The following is a 23,541-nucleotide window of genomic DNA, read 5'->3' as shown; positions in this document are numbered from 1 at the left end:
GGGCTTTTGCTCCTACGTATCCTCGATTTGTGGTGAGGAATTCAGACCTACGTAGTTCTTGCGAAAGCGGTAAAGTTATGTGTTGATTTTATGCTTTTGAACGGTCCATGTTAACCGATAAAAGCAAAGAAGACCGTTTTAAGGTGTTGGACCTTAAAACGGTTTTAAGTGACTTTTGCGGACAAAGCTTGGTTTGTGAGTTGATTTTAGCCTTAGTTTCACTTTGGTTATTAGTCAATTCATTCAAGGAAACTTTCAAAGAAAAACGTTCGATTGATTTTTTGATTATTTTATTATTTTTTTTTCAAAGATATTTTGATTATTTTATTATTATTTTGCTTTTTGATTTAACCGAGGTTACAGTGCGAACGATCAGTTAGATTTTATTTTAGCAGTGATCAAACGAGATTACAACACAAATGATCAGTTGAAATTCATTTTATCAATTATTAGGCGAGATAACGGCTTTAATAAACGGTTAAAAGCTCGTTAAAAGCGGAAAAAAAGAAAACCGAAAGTGAAAGAAATGAAGATGAAAGCCAACAAAACAAGAAATGAATTGAAAGTCTCGGATTCGAAAACTTACACGTTGAAGACCGAAGAACGGTGGAAAATCTTCACGAAATTGCTCACAGAAACGTCTCGAAAGCGTTACGGAAGCACCTAGGCTTGGATTTTCTTCACAAAATCACTTTTTTTCACTCAAAACAACTAAAATACACAGTATAGGGGTTAGGGACCTTTTACTCAGCCTCTTTGCCCTTATTTATAGCCAAAATGGGGAGGAGGTTGCACCCAGCTCGCCCAGGCGAGCTCAGGAAGTTTCCTGATGCACCCTCCAAATTGATAAGTTCAGCCCTCCTTTTCTGTATTTCACGGAAAAGTTGCGGAAGCATATCGGACTTGATTTTGTTCTTCTTTCTCTTCCTCTTCGCAAATACTAAGTGAAATATGCTTTCCCAGGGTTATGGAAATGTTACTGAAGTATTACGGAAGCCCCGAATGCCATTTTTCAACAAAGTGGGGGATGTGGTTGCTGCCCAGCTCACCTAGGCGAGCTAGGTTGATTCCACATGAAGCAAGAAAAAGTCCAGAATCTTCTAGATGGGCCCAGATTTGAAAATTGTTATTTATACCCCAGTTTGATACGTTCACCCCCCATTTTTGTGTTTTTTTTGTTGTTTTCTTTCTGAAACCTCACGGAACTTTATGAATTCCACGGAGATGGGTGTTAAGCCTTCTAAAGCGATCAACAATGGTCCCTGGATGAAATTAGGGTGTAACAGTCTACTTACACACCCCCACTTTGCTAAATACACTCCCGTTTTTGTGTTTTTCAGCCGATTTCTTTTTGAAGCATCACGGAACCTTACGGATTCCTCTGCGATGGGTGTTAAGCGTCCCGAAGTGATCAATTAAGGTCCAGATGTCGACAAACAAATGCCCTCGGACAAAATTAGGGTATGACACTCTTTTTGGTTTTTTCTAAACATTTTCCTGCGCTTTGTATTCCACATGCTTTGTATTACTTCAACTTAACCAGAAACCTTGTGATTCCAAAGCATGATGACAGTACTCTAGAAAATTTACCCTTTATTCCCTTTTTCGATGTTTTTGCTACATCAATATCATCTTCGAAAGACATGCATTAGGGTATTTTCTTGGATATGCTTGGTACTTCAATAGGACTACATGCTCAGGCTATCTAATGCAATTACACAAAATCCCATTGGTCTCAGAACATGCACAATGCATATGTCCATTATACTATGCTAAAATATGATTTAATTTTGAAGAATGGCCGGTAATAATTGAAATGCTTACCTCATAATCGTAATGGCTTTGATATCATGTCAAAGGGTAATTCCAAGAAAAAATTTAGTGTGTGTCTGGTTTTTCCATTAGAATAGAGCTTGATGGATGTTATGCTCAACACAATGTTTTTCCTTTCATGTTTTCTCCTTTGTATTGTGTGTACAATGACTTTCCAGTTGATAACCAGACACAAGCTAAGCTGTTAGGTGAAGGTTTATGGTTGGTCTTATATCTCTAATATGCTTTATGAGTTTGTGTGTTTGGGTTCCAATGTGTGTAGCGAGTTTTACATATCATGTCTCTTACTGGTATTAATTTGTAGTATAAAAAATAAAAGCCTCTTGAACATGGTTTGTTTACATTTATTTGTTGTGTTTATGCTCAGGTTTTGGGAGATGTATTCTTAATAGTGCTAGTGGACACTTATTTTTTTTTTAAATTATCTAGATATGTTTGTCACAATGTCACCATGCTTATATTTTTATTTTTATTAAAAAAATATTTTATGTAAAGTTCATGCATTTGTTGTATAGTAACACTCTTTCCTTCTTATAGGTGTAAGTAAATTTTCTATCAGAGGATAAAGTAAAAGAAAAATTAAGCATGTTGGCAATTTTGTGCTTTAGTTTGTCATGGGTATACTGGTTTCTGTAGAAGCAAGCTTCATGATGATGAATCAAGTGATTCAAGTAGTTTTGATAATGACAAAGATGATGACAAAATGCCCAAAGAATGATTTCAAGATTGAGTCAACAAATCAAGAGAAGTTTGATTTCAAGATTCAAGAGAAGATGAATTCAGGCGGTTAGTCCTTGGCGAATTCTTTTTGGCAAAGGGAGAAGAGAATGAAAAGATGAATAGCACAAGTTTTCAAGGTTTGGAAAACCAGAAAACTTCAGAAAGCCTTTTGGTACAAAGAGGAAGAAGAAATTCAAAGAGATTCAAGGCTTGTAAAGGATTGATTGAATGAATGTAAAAAGTATATTGAAAAGCAAATCAAAGCCTTGCTTTTATAGACTCTTCATGTCTGGCCAAGAGGACCATTTAGAAGAGTTATAACTTTTAGAAAAACTTAAAACCAATTTGAAAAAGTCAAAAACCTTTTGAAGAGTTACATCTTTTGATTTATTCAGAAACAAACACTGGTAATCGATTACCAAATAAGTGTAATCGATTGCACAAAGCTTTTATGTGAAAGGATGTGACTCTTCACATTTGAATTTGAATTTCAACGTTCAAAAGCACTGGTAATCGATTACCAAAACATTGTAATCGATTACAGCTTTTTGAAATTAATTGGAACATTGTAAATTCAATTTGAAAACTTTTTCAAAACAATTTTGCTACTGGTAATCGATTACGACAATCTGGTAATCGATTACCAGAGAGTAAAAACTCTTTGGTAAAGGGTTTTGTCAAAAACTCATGTGCTATTCAAAGTTTTGAAAAACTTTTTAATACTTATCTTGATTGAGTCTTCTCTTCATTCTTGAATCTTGAGTCTTGAATCTTGATCTTGATTCTTGAGATCTTGATTCTTGTCTCTAGACTTTCTTCTTGAGTCTTGAATTCTTCTTGATTCTTATGTTGAACTCTTGAATTGTTCTTGATTGATCTTTGATTTACTTGAGTTGTTCTTTGATTGATCTTTGAGCTTTTTGTCATCACCTTTGTCATCATCTTTTGTTATCATCACTGTTATCATCAAAACACCTTTGAATCACCTTTGATTCACCATGAAGCTTTGCTTCTACATCAGGTTGGATCGCGTTATTTGGAAGGAGATATATCTGGGAGTAATACCCGATGTAGGAAGCCGTTATAGACTACTCCACACCATCTGCAAAAGTCCTTGTCAGGGATTTAACTACAAAAATCAATAGTTATGTTTCATTTTTTTTTTCTGACTGCATACCACTTTCTATTAGCATGGGAAATGCAATTAGGTTTATAAAGAGTTGTATTGCCAAGTTGCCTTTGAGTGATACTGAATCTGAAGCAAAAGCAGCTCTTTGTTCAGATATTAATCAATTCATCAATGAAAAAATAATTCTTACTGATAAGGTGGTTGTTGGACATGTTGCTTCGAAAATTAGGGATGGAGATGTTCTTCATACATATGAATCATCATGTGTTGTTGAGATGATTCTTTTATATGCCCATGATCTTGGGAAATAGTTCCATGTTGTGTTGGTAGACTCATGACCAAAGTTTGAATGTCATGCCTTACTTCAGAGACTAGTGACTAGGGGCCTGAGTTGTACATATACCCATTTAAATGCTATTTATTATGTGATGCATGAGGTCACACGAGTTTTTCTTGGAGATTCTTCCATTTTGTGTAATGGAACTGGTGACTAGGGGCCTGAGTTGTACATATACCCATTTAAATGCTATTTATTATGTGATGCATAAGGTCACACGAGTTTTTCTTCGAGATTCTTCCATTTTGTGTAATGGAACTGCATATTCAAAGGTTGGGACTACATGTGTTGCAATGGTAGCTCATGCATTTTGTGTTCCTGTATTGATCTATTGTGAAGCTTATAAGTTTCATGAAAGGGTGCAACTTGATTCAATATGTTATAATGAACTAGGTAAGTTTAAGTTGGTTGGTGTGGAATTTTCACTTTAACATATACTTAATACATATTAGAAGAGAAAGATGGGAATCAATTGTACTGTTATTAAGTATTATTTGTTATGAAAAAATAGGGAATTTCCTCCCACTTTTATTGGCTTACAGCACTTCCACAATCTACATGCCATATTTTGAAACACAGTTGGCAACTAAATTTGATAAACTTAAAATTCATGCAGGTGACCCGGATGCTATTGCCATGATTCCTAGAAGAATGGATGTCAATTATCTGGACGATAGGACTAGTCAAGACAATTTTCAACTTCTAAATTTGTTGTAAGCTTTTTATGCTTTAGACATGTCATTTGTAAGAACAGCCCCCCAAAATAGATAGACTAATTTATATTTTATTTTTTTATGGACAACGATGATGCTACTCCTTTAGATTATGTATCGGCCATTGTTACAGACCATGGAATGGTAAGTTGATAAAATGTATACTGTAAAGGTTTTATGGTACGTCTATATTCACTACTAGAAAAAGATGTTTTTACGATGCACATTACACATCAATCCTTTGAAACCGTCTTAGAAGAATACATGGTGGCATTTTTGTGATTATGATGTGCACCAACAACGACAGTGTAGTAAAACCCGTCTTCAAATGCATCGTACAAGGATGGTTTTTAATAGGACCATCGTTGAAATGAGAATTCCACGACTTTTTTTTTACACATCGTCGTCGTATGCATTGTCAATTAAATGAGGCTGGTGGCTAAAGTCACTCACAGATGACCCTCGTGCATGAAGTAAGTGACCTTACATATTTTTCCTTCACTCAACTAACGTCCTTTGTCACTCACTGACCGTCAAACATGGTGTGCCATCGTCGTCATGTAAAACCGATCGCGTTGAAGGCTAGGTTTGTTTTCAAGCTCACACTTTCGCGTCTAACTTTCTTGGTTTTATGGGGTTGTATGGGAAACAAACTGTTGGGATCTAAATACACCATTAGTGGGCCTTGTTGAATTTTCATACAATTCGTATTTTGATCTATTTCCTTGTATTTGGATAGTAGCTCTTGGGAAACATTCAGTTGATTTTAGTGGTGGCTTGTTCACCTACCGGGAGGTCTTATTGTTACCTAGCCAGGTTCGTCTATAACTGACTATTAGAAAATGTGCTGCATTTTCGTCCCTATGGTGTTTAATTTCAGCTTTATGCAAAATGAATAATGGTGATGCATTCTGTTGAGTGTAATACAGAGCAACCTGATTGTGAAATTATACTTACTATGTCACAATTTTAATTCATAGTAAGGTTAAACTACATTACTCAATTTAACAATAAAACATTCTATTTGAAATAGGATTATAAACTTTGATCTATGAATGAGAATATGAAAACTTGGCATATAAAATGCTAGAAATTTTCAACAATAAATCAAGCACTATATACTTATTGTTTTGTCTTATATTATGGAACATTATGTTGCATATCCATTTTATTTATATAACTTGCGTACCTCCTGCTGGAATTGCTTGTTGTGTCATACACATTGCACTTATATACTACTGCGTACACTAACTGTCTAATTTTCAGAAAGATTAAGTACCTAAGACTATTTCATCCCATGTAAACTTCCAATACTGCGGCATGGAACCATGACTCTCAACTCCGTTTCTTTGTTTTATGAGACTTCTCTTTTAGCACATTCTTCCAAATATTCAAATTCTTGTGATGAATGTTGATGTTTCTGTCTTTCAAGTTTTGCTAATTATTTTGCCTTCGTCTTCTTTGCAATAATCTCTTTCATTCTTAGATTGGGTTATTTTGATCATCTCTTGCTTAGGTCATTCAGTTGTTCAAAGTAATATAGGATGTTACTCCATTTTACATTGTTAGCATCCTTTTGTAGTAGTGTTAGTGAGCCTGTAGCATTTTACCACTTGTAACACTTAAGTATAGCTTATGAAAATAAACTACATGAGCTGGTAATAAAGAATAACAACCAAGAGAGTTTTATTTTTTAACCATGTTTCACTTTTTCAATGGGAACAAGAGAAAGACACGAGAAATTAGGGACAAGTTCAATCCTAACCTATAGGATTCATAACCTCACTCCCTAGATTAGTAAATGATATTAAGACAATTTGTTAGTCACATAAGGTAATGTATGATAATTCAAAACTAGCTTACAACTTTTGTCGTTTAAGATGATTGCAAAAAGGTAATAAAACTTGCATGTATAGATTCTTTCAAGTTCTTTTCACTGCACTAAGAGTCACAATCACATTTGTATCCTTTAGTGGCATATGTTTTTTGAGTGTCAATCTGACTAAACAACATAATGCTTTGAGCATAAGCACTTCTCATACCTCCACTTCTTCTCATCGTGCCTTCTTCTAAAGTGCTTCCTTATCCTAGTTAGGTCTCCGAGAGCCATTGAAAGGTGGTGGTGGACAATGCCTTCTCTTGACACACATAAACTCAATTTCTTACTTCTTTCCTTGTTCTTTGCTTCAGCTTCCAAGGAAGGTTGTGCCCTCATCGATGGAGTTGAAGGTTTTGGTCCATTTGGAAACCCTTGAGATAGATTTCACACAATGGCCATCAGAGTCTTTGGTGATAGGGCTATGACTTCAGCATCAGGATTTGTGCATGTACAAAATATTATTCATTAATTCATTCACATAATAATAAACCATTAACCATTGCTCTTTTTTGTGAAAAAACTATTAACTTTGAATATACTTATTGTTATAATGATGATGAGTAAAGGTTGAGAGAAAGAATGAAGAAAACCAAAGATACTGAGAATGATGTATATATATGTATAAGTGTAAAAGCCATGAAAGAATTAAACAAATTACTTGCATGTAGCAGTTTAAGGGTTCTGGTCAGGGAAAGCATTTGAGATTTCTCCATCATTCATCTTTTCTAGCATCTTAGAGCTTATATGTTTTCTTCAATCCTAAGTTTGACTTAGTTTGGAAAACAATTGTAAATCTGACTAAGGTGGGAGGAAGTATGTATATTAAGTGTTTGATTTAAGAGAAAAGCCGAAGGAATGGGGGTAGCTAAGGTAGCCTTGTTAATTATATGGTTCTAACCCTAGAACCAACATGAACTGATATACGCTAGATAGGATCTCTCTGTCCCTCTCTCTCATAAATGTTGCAGTCAATTCTAATTATCTACTTTTTAGGTGGAATAAAAAACTAAGATGCTATGGGGGAGGTGTCGCAACCAACCCTTTGACGGGCGGGCGCACGGAAAAAATAAAAGCGTGTCTTCTAATGTAGAAAACACGTGGAGTCACCACCAATGTTTATTCGAGGAAAATGTTAGAAAAACCAAAAAGAGGTCTGCAAATTTTGAAAATAAGGGTTCGGGAGTTGTTTGTGCATAGGGAAGGTATTAACACCCCACACGCCTGTCACTTAGGACGACAGCCTTTAATCAAGTGTGCGCAACATGACTTCAAAATTATTTATTTTCCTTTTTATATTTCTTTATTTTTTTTAGGGTCGACAAGGGGCTTTCCTTGCTCCTACGTATCCTCAGGTGCGATGAGGAATTTAGACCTACGTAGTTCTTTAAGTCTGAATGTCTTTGTGTTAAATTAATTTTATGCTTCTGAAAGATTTATTTTAATTGCGAACAAAGAGTCGTTAAGGTGTGGGACCTTGAAATGATGTTTTAAATTTTGAAACACGAAGAGAATTGTTAAGGCATTGGACCTTGAAACAATCTCAAGTGATATTTGATAAAAAGAAGTTTGGTTGTGAATTGATTTCCTTTATTTGTTTTTTTTTTTGTTTATTAGTCTCTAGTCTTACAAAAGAAAGGAAAACAATTCCACGACACTGGTGGTCAGCTAGAATTGAAACTTACAAATGAAATGAAATTACCAATGATAAAGGGAAGAAGATGAATACATACATAATATCAGAGAGGATCCATAAGGGTACATGGATTACTTTCAACTCTTAGGAAAAGAAAAGAAAAGGAAGAAGCACTAATCGGCTGTTGCACAGGGAACAAGGCTAGCAAGAGGAGCGATGTAAGGAATGATCCTTAATTGCGATTCGGTAGCACCTCGGCTTCGCTTTTCTTCTTTTTACTTCATCTCCCTTCATTTTTCTTCCTATCTAATCTTCCTCCACCCTTAAACCCCTCCCCTACATGGCTATTTATACAAAAATCCATTTGGGGCAGGGACAACTCACCTAGGCGAGCTAGTTACTTAGGGTTGAAGGAATTTCATGGCCCACACGAGCCAGATGCTAGCCTGGGCAAGGTAGGGTCCAAAAATTTCCAAAAATGGCCATTTTGCCCTTTTCCTTATGGTTTTTGTTCCTGGATTCAACAATCGATTTGAGCGATCCCTCGACCTTGCATTGCAACTGGTGTCGAACAATAAAAAGCATTCCCTGAACGAAATTAGGGTCTGACAGTTGCCCCTCTTTACTTATCTATTATTGAAAATAAAAGGTTGGTAGAGATAAGGACCCTAATTTCATATGAGTGATCTTGCTATTCAAAATCAGGTGCTAGAGAAAACAAAAGAAGTGAAACCAAAAAAACAAAAGGACATTGAAGTCCTATAACACCAAACAGAGGACCTTGAAGTCCTTTAAAACGTAAAATGGAGGACATTGAAGTCCTATAGAGCATAAAAGTAAAGGAAATTGAAGTCTTGAAAGCATCAAACAGAAGACATTGTAGTCTTATAAAACATAAAGCAGAAGATACTGAAGACTCTGAAAGCGTAAAAGACTGAAGACATTTTGAAAGCGTAAAAGACTGAAAACATTGTAGTCTTTGAAAATATAAAAGACAAAAGACATTGAAGTCTTTGAAATTGTAAAAGATTGAAGACATTGTAGTCTTTGAAAATGTAAAAGATTGAAGACATTGTAGTCTTGGAAAATGTAAAAGACTGAAATTAATGCATGTGAAATTTATTTCCCAATTCAATTAAATTTATTTTCCAACACACACATCAAATATTCACTTAATGAAATGTGAAATTACAAAACTACCCCTAATACAAAAACTAGTCTAGGTGCCCTAAAATACAAGGGCTAAAAAATCCTACATTTCTAGGGTACCCTACCTACAGTATGGAGCCCTAAATACAAGGCCAAAAAATAATGAAACCTTAATCTAATATGTACAAAGATAAGTGGGTTCATGTATAGCCCTTGGAGTCTTCTATTCAATGCTCTTGGGGGGTAGGATTGCATCATTCCCTCCCCTTTGAAAAGGATTTGACCTCAAATCCTGAGGTTCTTCAAACTCTGGGCTTCTTCCCTCCACACTTGTAAAAAGAATAAAAACATATATATTAGTGGTGTTTGGTATGTTGGAGTAAGGTATGGTCTGAAAACCCATTTCTTGTGCATCTTGCCATGAGGGAACATGGTTCCTCACCAACTCAATGAGTGGTGCTACAAGTATAGAAAAATATAGGACAAACCTTTTGTAAAAGTTTGTTAATTCATGGAAGCCCCAAATTTTCCTTATACTTGGTGGAGTGGGCCACTCAGGAATGACCTTTATTCTCTTAGGGTTCATGGGAACCCCTTGATCACCATTTAAAAAATTAAGGAAAGTAATGCAATAAAGCATACCTTTTTTATATTTTCATGTTGATTACTCCTACAAAAAAGTATGACAAACCTAAGGTGTCCCATATGAGCACCTAGTTTTGTATTGAAACAAAAAATAAGAACAAACCTACCTAATAAGTCCCTATCTACACGAATCTTGAAGATGTTGGGCACATGAGTGATTTTACAAAAGAGGGTTGCACCACTCAACACATTCATCATATCACCTATTTTAGGGATTTGATGCCTAATAATACCTATTTTGGGCACCAACAAAGCACAAGAATTTAAGCTCTTACGAACCAAACCCTCATCCAACAACTCCTTTACCTGAGGAATAATACCAAGCCCAAGAGGTGTGGCAGTGCTAACAAGTGTCTTTTTACAAAGGAGAAGATGTGGAGGTTGTCTAAGAGGAGAAGTTTCTTTAATATTTGTCTTTATTGCAAAATGAAATTCCTTCTTAGTTAACCTCTTGGAGGAGACACTTACCTCCTTACACTCTTCCCTAACCATTAAAGGTTGTCCTTCTTCTTGCGGGTAGATTTCTTCGCTAGATCCTTCCCCTTTTGCTTCTTCATTTTCTCTAGAGGAAGGGGAAATAGTAGACTCATCATGGCTACTATAAATATCTTGGCCCCTCATAATCATAGTTTTCTTGGTGGGGCATTAAGAAGTAATGTGTCCTCTTCCAAGACATTTAAAGCACTTTATAGAGCTAGTCTTCTCTTGCATACTAACCTTAGGGGGTTACTTTTCTATTGTCTTCCCCTTATCATCTTTGGTCTTACAAGGTGCCACCCCTAAGATGCCTAGACTTTGGTCTTTCTTTGGATAAGAGTGAGAGCCATAAGAGTTTGAAGTAGACTTTCTTTTAAGTTATTGCTCTACCCTTATTTCCAATTCAAAGTAAGCCTCTACATTGTCCTTCCCATGGAAGTATGGGAGGTTAATGTTATCCTCTTGAGGTTTTCTTTCCTTTTCTCTCCTATGGGAATGAGGTCTAAGATGTAACCTATGCCTTCCTTCATAATAGTCACGAAGTTCTTCACTTATGCTCTTACAAGAGTCATGACTACTATAGGTGGCATGCTTTTCTTTTCTTAACTCTTTTAGTATTTTTCTTCTTTCTTCTTCCCTTATTATCTCTCTTTCATTTTGACTTATTTCTTCCACTCTTTTTTTTCCTTTTTCTTTTCTCTCTTGTTTTTCTTTCCACAACTTAAGGGATCTCAAATCATCTAATATCTTATACAAGGGGTCCTTAGGAGTAGAACCCTCACCATTAACACTAAATGAAGAGTGAAGACTCATGTTGGTTCCTAAGTTATGGTTCTTTCTTCTTGGGGGTTTGAAAACAAAAGGTAAAAGAAACTATGGTTGAAACTAGCCAAAATAAACACTAAAAGAGGTGTGAAAGATAAGGTAAAAACTAATTGGTAAAAGGAAAGCTATCTAGGCAGTTTGACAATGGAAGTTAAAGGAAATAAGCTATGAAAGTAAGCAAGAAATTAAAGGGCAAGAAATGTAAACTAGGCGAATCCTAAGAGTATTTGGATGACCACATTTAAGGTTCCCAACAAAACACTCACTATCCTAAGGAAAAATTGCCTAAAATTATTACATACAAATGGAAGTTTGGTAACCTATTGGAGGCTCCCAACACACTTCCAATGAAAGGCCTTTTTGTTACAAAAACTTGAAAGCAATGAAGGTAAGTAAATTGCCAATTACAAAATGGTCCTTAATTGATGGAAGCTTGCTTGTGGAGCTTCTATGGAAGCTGGATCTTTGAGCTTCAATGAGGTCCTTCAATGGTGATTTTTCACCATAGAGATGCAGCGGAAGGCAAAGGAGAAGAGGAGAGGGGAGGCACCATCCACTAGGGAATAAGCCAAGGAAGAAGGAGCTTCACCACCAAGAATTGCCTTGGATAAGAAGCTTGAAGAGGATGCTTTAATGGAGGAAAAGAAAGAGAGAAGGGGGGAGCACGAAATTCAAGGAATAAAAGAGGGAGAGAAGTGGAACTTTGAAGTATGTCTCACAAGACTCTCATTCATCAAAGTTACAACAAGTGTTACACATGCTTCTATTTATAGACTAGGTAGCTTCCTTGAGAAGCTTTCTTAAGAAAACTTCCTTGAGAAGCTTCTTTGAGAAAACTTCCTTGAGAAGCTAGAGCTTAGCTACACACACCCCTCTCATAACTAAGCTCACCTCCTTGAGAAGCTTCCTTAAGAAGATTCCTAAAGAAGCTAGAGCTTAGCTACACATACCTCTCTAATAGCTAAGCTCACCTCCTTTAGATGAGAAGCTAGAGCTTAGCTACACACCCCCTATAATAGCTAAGCTCACCCCCATGACAAAAAACATGAAAATAAAAAAAAAGTCCTTATTACAAAGACAACTCAAAATGCCCCGAAATACAAGGCTAAAACCCTATACTACTAGAATGGCCAAAATACAAGGCCTTGACGAAGGAAAAACCTATTCTAATATTTACAAAGATAAGCGGGCTCATACTTAGCCCATGGGCTCGAAATCTACCCTAAGGCTCATGAGAACCCTAGGGCCTTTCCATGGATCTCTAGCCCAATCTACTTGGAGTCTTCTAACCAATGCCCTTGCGGGGTAGGATTGCATCATTAATTTTGGTGGTTGTTCTCCCTTTGGCGATTCACTCAATTTGGAGTGCTTCTTAGTCTAATAGCTCTTAAGGTGGTTGGCTCCTTGCTTCTTGACTCCAATTCTTCAAGAGATGGCACCAATCCTTCTTTCCAATTTCCTATATAGCAAATCACAAACAAGGAAACAAAGAGACAAGTAATAACCAAAGACCAAAATAAATGAAATGAAAGCTAAACCAATAGAGTTTTAACAAGACAAATTTTCAAGTATTATTCAAAAATTAAAGCAATGAAAAGAAAATAAAAGCAAGCTAGGACTCAAAGAGGAACCTAGAATGGCTCTAGAGTAGAGTAAAAAAAAACTAAAAATATAAGACTCAAGAAACCTCTAGTTTTGGCACTTGTTTTCACACTAATTTTCAATTGAAATTTCATAACTAAGATTGGTATAAAATAGGCACCAATTATAGAACAAATTTCAAGCCAAAACAACAAGCACACTTCCCTTTCACTTTTTTTCCTGGACACTAATTTTCTTGCCAAATTGTGGGATTTTTCATATTTTTTCCTTTTATCTAAATCACATGGTTCTTTTTTTATAATTTTTTCCTTGAGAAGCTAGAGCTTAGCTACACACACCCCTCTAGTAACTAAGCTCACCTCCTTGAGAAGCTTCCTTGAGAAGATTCCTAAAGAAGCTAGAGCTTAGCTACACACACCTCTCTAATAGTTAAGCTCACCTCCTTGAGATGAGAAGCTAGAGCTTAGCTACACACCCCCTATAATAGCTAAGCTCAACCTTCTTATGTACGTTTAACTCACTAGGCGTGTTTACCACAGTTTTAGGAGTTCAATATTCACTTAGGATCAAAATATCAACAATTCAATCACCAAAACTGAAATTCACATTAGACAAAATCATAAGGAAACCTAAAAGTTCAAGAAAAGGTTCACAATCAAAAACTCTCTAAGAATTTTGCATGAACATGTTAAGGACAAATGAACATGAAAGATTTGACTCAAATCAACTAATAGGCTAAAATAATTTCATACACTCATGAACAAATGAGTTATACAAAGAAACAAGAAAAATAAAATTCAGCACAACATAAGAAATCTTATGTGACAAGTTTCATGACTAGACATGACTTCTATGACAAAACTACAATAGGTGAACAAGTCACTCTAGATTTTTGAGGTTTTCTTCTACTTTAATGTTTTTGTAAGAATTTTATGGTTTAGGTATTAGCCACAAAAAATAGCAAGACAAAACTCAAAGGAACCTAAACTCAACACAATTCATGGTTTTAAAACAAGAATAAGAAATTTGAACCATAGAAAATCAAATCTAGCTTCTATAGCAAGTTTAATCGGTGGAAATTCCAAAGAATCATGTTAACAACTTTTAGCACAAGACATGTGAGGTGATACATGGAGAAAAATGAAGAAACAATAATGGAGGAGAAGGTAAAGCTGACAATTAATGGAGGTTTAAGGAGCACCTACTTGAAGCTCTTGTGCTCTGATACCACATGAAGTAGTTCCATGTGGAGCTTGTAGGCCTTGGATCTTCTTCATCAATGGAGTCCTTTGCTTCTTGAAGTTCAATGGCAGTGGAATGGAGAAGGAAGAAAGATGATTGGAGACGCCACTTCAAGGAGAAGATGAGTCAAGCACAAGCTCACCACCATAGGAAGCCATGGATAAGAGCTTGAAGGAGGAAAAGATGAGGGGAGGAAGAAGGAGAGAAGGAGCACGAAATTTTGTGCCTCAAATGAGGTCTGAACTTTGAATTATAATTCTCAAATGATCAAAGTTGAAAAAATGCACACACATGGCCTCTATTTATAGCCTAAGTGTCACACAAAATTGGAGGGCAATTTAAATTTCTATTAAAATTTCACTTGAATTTGAAATTGAATTTGTGAAGCCAAATTGTGGAGCCAAAATTTCACTAATTATGATTAGTGAATTTTAACTATGGTTCAGTCTACTAATCCAAGATCAACTTCAAGATTATCCACTAAGTGTGCTTAGGTGTCATGAGACATGTAAAGCATGAAGGACATGGACAAAGTGTGACTATATGATGTGACAATGGGGTGTAGCAAGCAAATGCTCACCTCCCCCTCTAAAATTTAATTGGATTGAGCTTCTTCCAATTCAATTAAATTTATTTTCCAACACACACATCAAATATTCACTTAATGAATGTGAAATTACAAAACTACCCCTAATACAAAAACTAGTCTAGGTGTCCTAAAATACAAGGGCTGAAAAATCCTACATTTCTAGGGTATCCTACCTACATTATGGAGCCCTAAATACAAGGCCCAAAAATAATGAAACCTTAATCTAATATGTACAAAGATAAGTGGGCTAATACTTAGCCCATGGGCCCAAAATCTACCCTAAGGCTCATGAGAACCCTAGGGCCTTCTCTTGCATCTCTGGCCCAATCTTCTTGGAGTCTTCTATCCAATGCCTTTGGGGGGTATGATTGCATCATATGTTGAGGTCCTGAGAAAATTATATTCATTTGGAATGATTATCCCATAATTAGTTTTCGTTTTCTTATTTTTGAAATCCTTTCTCATTCAATGACTTTTTTTTTTTTATTAAGTCTCCAGATAATTAAATAGCGAGGAACTAGTCCTTTTGTGTTGTTGAATATATGTAACGTTTACGCCCAACATGAATTAGATGAACTTATATATGTATTGTGACATATATGTCATATATCTAATATTAATGTATTGTCCTCAGGGCATTACATCCAAATCATTATGAGTTTACATGTTATATTTTCTGTAGTTTTCTTTTCTGCCATGACCTCATAAACCTTTTCTTCATATGCTCTCGTATAGTATATATATTGCTTTGCTTTATGTATACATTGTCCAATTCAACATTAAACAAAGAACAAAAAACAGGCTATTATCCATAGTAGTGTAGCGCTACAAACTGTTTACTTTTCCTAGATTAATGTTTTAACTTGTAATACTCCATTTGCAACTATTTTAAATCAAACCAAAACGTTGTTTCTGTCAAAAAGTGAAAATCATTGTGTCTCGTGTGGCTGTGATTGGGAAAAGAAAAGCCAACCCAAACGCCTTCCTTAATCTTTATTTTCCACAAAAAGTAAAAATTTTCAAGTCTTTCAACCATAGTCAAAGTGAAAGTGCAGCAGGTCATTGACCCGAAGAAGATTGAGATATGCCAAAATCTTGTAAAATGTTTGAATACCAATAATACAATGGATTAAAAGAAAAATAGGGAGAGTTAGGTAGCTAGTTTTTCATTATGATCCGTCACTTTGGCTATGAAACTTGTTAATTTTGCTTTGGCATTCTTACTCTTATTAGTAAACAGCCATGCACATGTGTCCATACACACTCACCAAACTGTCAAGCAATGTTAATCCAAAGCAAAAGATGAAAAAACACATAAAAGTGAATAATCGTACGGATGACAACATGACCATATGTCTCACGTACATTGGCAGTGTTTCTAGCTAACTTGGCTTTTATATATATACATCAAACTAAACTCTTGTTCTTCTTTTTATTAATTATTATTATTAAAATAATTAAATAATAATGATAATTGTTCTTACAGGCTATCATCACATCGTGATGATGATGCAACTGCCCATGAAACATGCTTTTCATTAATTTCTTGTATAGAAGTTGAAGGTGTATGAAGACCTTAATTGGGTGGTCAATTTTCTGACGGGTTTATACTGCATGCAGTTGTTAGGCATGTCTTAGTTCAATTCTCAACTTTTCCAGCTCAAGGTTATATGCCTGATCAAATAATTAACCACAAACAAAGTTTACTTGCAAATTGGAGTTGTATCTAAGTGGAATTTGTTGAACCAATAGTGTCAGTGATTAGGTGACCATAGTATTTGTAACCCTATTATTTTATTGTTCAACGCCATTTGATAAGCCAATAAGGTCATGTCACGTTATCAATTGTCCGCACCAATTAGATATGCATACCTTAACCATTTAAGGAGTTTGAACGAAACAGTAGCAGCAATGTCTCAAGAAAGCAAAGACCAACCCTCCCAAACATGACCTTAAATAAATTAGGAACCTCAATGTTGCCTTCGTGCAAGTCCCATTTACCCGTTGGGCTGACAGTGGCAGAAAATATTCCCTTATGAGAAAAAAAATGATCCAAGGCGTTGATGTAGAAAAAATCAACTAGTACTGCTGCTGCAACTAGTACTGTTTCGGTCTTACCAAGACTTAGTGCATTTTTTTGGGGGAAAAAGCAATTTTTCTTGTAATTTTCTGAGAATGCTTTTGAAAATGCATGTAATTATTTTCCAAACAATAGCTCAACCAAACATGCATTTAATCATATGACTACAGTTACAATCTGTCATATTTGACATTAGAAGGGCAATATACATATTATAAGTAGGAATAGTGTCCATAAAGATATATGCAGATTGATTTTATGGATCTGAAACTATGTACAGAAAATATTTTTCGATGATGTACAATACGTTTAATTTAAACGGTACATGTTTGAACAGTACTCTTGGACGTACAACAGTCCGATATTTTAATTGAATGGTATTGTAGCAGTAAGTCCCGTGAATGAGAAAGGGCAGTAAGGCTAAGGTGTACTGTTCAAGTAAAATATTAAGACATAATGTACTGGTGACTATAAGAGTAACATTTAAATTGTATTGTTCTAAAAAAAAGAGTTAAAAATTTTTAATTTTTCAGATCCAAGAAATTTAGTAACATATAACCTTATGGAATTACTTCTATGAAACCAAACGAAAGCAAAAATACTAGAGGATGAAATTATTATGTCGCGTCTTTTATGTTCCTTCTCCCGTATTTCCTTTCGTTCTAATTCATCATCATCATCCTCAAATTAAGCAGTTCTTCTAGGCACCTAAATTTGCTCAATGAGCAAGAAAACCAGAACCACGAGGTCGCCCCAAAACACAATCTCTTCAATGAGGAGGTCCGATTCGAAGAAATAAACCAAAATATGGATGATTGGAGTATTCCAGAAATCCCTTAGGACTCACTGTATGTTCCTGAGACAATCAAAGACAAACATAATTTTGATTACATAATCAAAACTGTAGAAAACAATATTCCTCTAGGACAAGACATATGAGAAGAATTTCATTTACTTTCAAAAAATTTAATTTATGAACACAATCGAAAATACAAGTACCTACATAGGATGTGTCCAGGTACCCATCAAACCTTTAATAGATATGGGCATCGATGCCGCAGTTTTAATGTGTCTTAGAGATATTAGGCACAACAAATTTGAATATTCCTTAATAGGAATAGTAGAAATAAGCCTAGGACAAGGTCCAGTTTATTTTAATTGTTACCCAAACAAAACAGTGAGTTTGATGGATAGAAACATTCTTGACTCTATTCCTAAACATCCACTTTCATGGTCTTGACATGAAAGAAGGATCAATCCCAACAGCATTAATATACAGAATTCAGTACAAGGTCATGAACACTTGTGCATCAAGAGTCCTTTTGAAACCACAAAAAGGAGAGACAACTTTGTTTATCATTGTTAGTGCTTAGCTTTACTGAGATTTAAAAGATTGGCTAAAATTTTGTTAAAACATAAGCACTTAGACAATGAAGGAAAGCTGGAGTTGCTGCACATGATGTCTAACATTATGTCAAGGAATCAGATTGGGCTGCACAATGCATAAGGCAAGATAAAATGTCAAATGAAGAATTGAAGCTGCAGGATCCACGATGTCGGATACAATGTCCAGGACATCCTGCCCGAAAATACTGGACACATAAATCTGTTATATCTTTAACAGATTAATGTGCAGTTAGCAACAGATTAGGCGCTATAATCTTTAGGAACGAATTAAAAGATAATTAAAGTTTGAATTACAAACTTGAATAGTTTCGTTCAGGGATTAGAGATTGAAGATAAAAACTAAAAGATAAAACTTTATCTTTTAGATCTTTAAGTGCAGATTTTCAGGAGAATGATAGATCTTATCCAGCGCAAGTTGTTGCAGCCCAGATACGTACACTGCTATATAAACATGAAGGCTGCACGGGTTTTCCACCAAGTCCGAGATTGAAGAGTTATTTTGTGAGTTTTGGGACTTGAGTGTTTTGTGAGCCACCTTGATGGTACCCTAACATCAAGTGTTGGACCTGAGTGTGTAGAGTTGATCTCTATTGTTCAGAGAGCAATCTCTGGTGTGTCTTTGATTTATTTGTAAACACGGGAGAGTGATTGAGAGGGAGTGAGAGGGGTTCTCATATCTAAGAGTGGCTCTTAGGTAGAGGTTGCATGGGTAGTGGTTAGGTGAGAAGGTTGTAAACAGTGGCTGTTAGATCTTCGAACTAACACTATTTTAGTGGATTTTCTCCCTGGCTTGGTAGCCCCCAGATGTAGGTGACGTTGCACCGAACTGGGTTAACAATTCTCTTGTGTTATTTACTTGTTTAATCTGTTCATACTGTCAAATATAATCTGCATGTTCTGAAGCGTGATGTCGTGACATCCGGTACGACATCTGTCATCGGTATCAGAATTTCAATCATTAATATGAAAAGGCCAATGTTTCTCTCCCAAGAACCATAAAATGGGACGAAGTAACTTTCCTTAAAAAATGTGTCATGGACAAGGCAACACCGTCAGTTCCTCGACCCACTCCAACCATAGAACAAATTAAGCAAGATAACTCCAGCAAAGTAGAAATAACCTTTAGTAGGAGAAACTCTTTTTCATCAAGAATAGAAGCCTCAAGATCCGAATACAAATCGACAAGAAGGTCTTTTTCGATAAGAACCCGATCAATCCCAATAGGACTAACTAGATCTGCGTCACAAAACCAGTTTACTAGTATAAACCTCCAAGGATTAGATACAACTTTTAGTATACCTAGAACAACATACAATTAAGAACAAGAGGATGACTAGAAGTCGATCCAATCTCTAACATACTCCTCTATGCATGAACCTTATGATGTTATCTAACAAATTTAGCATTGATAAGGATACCCTTAGAAAAGACTTTTATTCTCTAGAGAATGAACCTCAAAGGAGATGGCTTTTTCAGCATTTTAAGGGTTCAAACAGAAAGCAAATCCAAGACAAATTTTATGAGTTTGTGGAAAGAGTCCAAATTAATGTCCTTTTCTTTGATTGGTTTCATGCTTATACCATCAAAGAGAACCTAGATTACCCGTGGAAACAAGATATCATAGGTGATCCAACAACCAATCTTATTACAAACTGGCAAATCAAAGACGGTGAGTTAATCCAATGGGAATGACCTCCAACAACTCAATACCAATTACCAAAGGTCAAAGACAGTAATGACAAACCTGTCATGGCCACGCCATTTAAAAAAAAGATGTCAATGAAGAAATAACTTCCAAAGACACCAAGAGCCTAAAGGAACAGGCTAATTACACCAATAAATACCTTCAAGTTTTAGGAGAATCCATTAAAACAAAGGCAACTCCTAAACCAAAAACTCATGATGAATCTTTGTCAGATGTCCCCACAGAAAAACCCTTATTCAAACCTTTTAAGGCTAGTGAAGAGGCAAAACAAAAAATTAGGGAACTTAGAAAAAACAAAATCCTTACGAAAGGAGTAGGTGACAACAACAGTGAATTATTAAACAAGATTGATAGTTTACTTAGAGTCATCCTTGAAACACCCCAACCTTCGAAAGAAACATAAAAAATGAGAACAAGAAGCACCTCCAAATTAATTAATGTTACTAATGAAGATAGTGATCAAAATTCAGAACACAAAACTGAAATAGGTTCAGTATCTGAGAAGGATATAAATCCAATAAATTCCATACATTGGAAAGCACCCTCCAAACTTTATTACGAAAGACCAACCACCCCTAACCTCTTGTTACAAGAAAGAGGCGAAAATAATTTTAAAAGTTTCAGCGCAAACAACATCTATGAATGGAATATAGATGCCCAAATAGAGTATAATATTATGAATACACTCCAACACATGATGATGGTAGCTTCAACATACCAGACATCCCATGAGTGTTCGAAGGAAACAATCATCAATATCCTAGTGGTAGGATTTTCCGGCCAATTAAAGGGATGGTGGGATAATTATCTCACTAATGATGAAAAATAAAAAATTTACGGCGCAGTCAAAATGGATCTCAATGGAAAAGTCATTACAAATGATGATAATAAAGAGATTGGTGACGTTGTTAATACCCTTATTTTTACAATAGCTCAACATTTTATCGGTGACCCATCACTTTGAAAGATAGGTCAATAGAATTATTATCCAATCTTAAGTGTAGAACTTTAGCAGATTTTAGGTGGTATAGAGACACCTTCCTAACTCGAGTTTACACAAGAGAGGATAGCCAACAACCTTCCTGGAAAGAAAAATTTCTAGTTAGTCTTCCAAGATCATTCGGAGATAAGGTTAGAGACAAAATCCGTAGTCAATCTATCAATGGAGACATCCCATATGAGAGTTTAAGTTATGGTCAATTAATTTCATATGTTCAGAAAGTAGCTTTGAAAATTTGTCAAGATTCCAAAATCCAAAGACAATTAGCCAAAGAGAAGGCCCAGACAAAGAGAGATTTAGGATCCTGCTGCAAACAATTTGGACTACCCGCCTATCCAAAGCAAAAGAAGAAACAAAACCTTAGCAAAGAATCCCATGGAAGTAAAACCTTCAACAAAAAGAGATTTCTAAGAAGGAAATACTCGCATAAACCCTCAACCAGCAAATAAACTGAAACTTCAAAGCCAAAAATAAAACCCAAGATAACATGCTACAATTATGGGAAACAAGGCCACATTAGCAAATACTGTAGGTTAAAGAAAAAATTAAGAAACCTTAACTTAGATCCAACCATTGAAGAGCAGATTAATAATCTGCTTATCGAAACCTCAGAGGAAGAATCGGAAAATACATCCTCTACATCCTCTGAAGAGAATCTAAACCTAATTCAACAAGATGACCAACCATCGTCTACAGACGATGAAGATATACTAGAAATCAATACTATAACAAGAGAACAAGATCTCTTGTTTGAAGCAATCAATTCCATGCCAGACCCCCAGGAAAAGAAGGTTTTCCTGGAAAAACTGAGAAAGTCTCTGGAAACCAAACCCAGGCCAAAAGACTTTATTACAAATAATAAATTTGATGTTTGCAATATATTCAAAAGATTAGAAAACACTTCAGCAAAACCAACCATAATCCAAGATCTCAAAACAGAGATTAATAATTTGAAAAAGGTAGTTAAGGAAATTCGTCAACAACAAGAAATTCATCAGATCATCCTATCTTAACTAGAAGAAAATAGTGATTTTGAGAAGGATGTAGAAAATGAAAATCTAGAAGATGAAATGTTTATGGGATTAATCAACAAGATTAAGATCCAAAAATTTAATATAAACATTAGAATCATTATTAATGATTTTGTTTTAGAAACAATGGCCCTATTTGACACTGGGGTTGATTCAAACTGTATTTTGAAAGGATTAGTTCCAACAAAATTCTTTGAGAAAACCTCAGAAAAACTAAGTACGACTAATGGCTCAAAATTAAAGATTATTTACAAATTATCAAGCGGAATCATAGAAAATCAGGGTCTTAGGATTAACACAAACTTTCTTCTGGTAAAAAACCTAAAGAATGAGGTTATCTTAGGAACACCCTTCATTAGAGCCTTATTCCCCCTTCAGATATCTAGGGAAGGAATAACTACCACTCATTTGGAAAGAAAAATTATATTTAATCTTTCTACTAACCCAATCACAAGAAATATAAATTTCAGAAAAGAAAATTAGTAAAATCAATTTCTTAAAAGAAGAAATCTATTGCAATAACATTCAGTCACAATTGGAAAAACCATAATTAAAAGAGAAAATCCAAACCCTGTTACAACATATCCAATTAACCATTTGTTCCGACTTGGCACATACATTCTAGAACCGTAAGAAACATATTGTTGATCTCCCTTATGAGAAAGAGTTTATGGAAAAACAAATTCCCACAAAAGCTAGACCAATCCAAATAAATGAAGAACTTCTCCAATATTTCCAAAAAGAAATTAAAGATTTGCTTGATAAAGGTTTGATTAGAAAGAGTACAAGCCCATGGTATTACGTTGCTTTGTACGTCAATAAACAATCAAAGCTTGAATAGGGTACACCACATTTAGTCATAAATTATAAACCTTTAAACCAAGCTTTACAATGGATTAGGTATCCTATTCTAAACAAAAAAGATTTACTTAATTATAAACCTTTCATAGCTTATTTTCCAAATTTGACATGAAATCCGGATTTTGGCAAATCCAGATACAAGAATTTGATACGTAAAAAACTTCCTTTACAATACCTTTCGAGCAACACGAATGGAATGTTATGCCATTCGGTCTGAAGAAGGCCCCTTCAGAATTCCAAAAAATCATGAACAATATTTTCAATCCCTATTCAAAATTGTTCATTGTTTACATAGATGATGTTTTAATCTTCTCCCAAAACATAGACCAACATTTTAAACATTTGCAAACTTTTATTCACATCATCAAACAAAACGGCCTCGCTGTCTCCAAAACAAAGATCAATCTATTTCAAACAAAGATTTGATTCCTTGGTCATAACATTCACCAGGGTACAATCATACCCATAGATAGATCACTAGAATTCGCGGACAAATTCCCTAACCAAATTTTAGACAAAACTCAGCTACAAAGATTCCTTGGTTGTCTGAACTATGTAGGAGAATTTGTACCATACTTAAACAATATTGTCAAGCCATTGCATGATAGGCTGAAGAAAAATCCGCCTCCTTGGACTGACATCCATACTCAAACTGTGATAGACATCAAACTCAAAGTTTAATCC

The 23,541-nt window shown here is 35.3% G+C and overlaps 1 pseudogene; it reads left to right on the top strand.

Annotated features, from left to right (window-relative positions):
• The window catches only part of LOC100819781 (probable translation initiation factor eIF-2B subunit delta), an 83,044-nt pseudogene that overhangs the window by 9,945 nt on the left and 49,558 nt on the right, over positions 1 to 23,541 (top strand).

This window comes from Glycine max, chromosome 4 (assembly GCF_000004515.6).
Source record: "Glycine max cultivar Williams 82 chromosome 4, Glycine_max_v4.0, whole genome shotgun sequence".
Lineage (NCBI taxonomy): Eukaryota > Viridiplantae > Streptophyta > Magnoliopsida > Fabales > Fabaceae > Glycine > Glycine max.
Note: the sequence above shows the minus strand (reverse complement) of the source record. Positions and strands in the feature narration are given on the sequence as shown.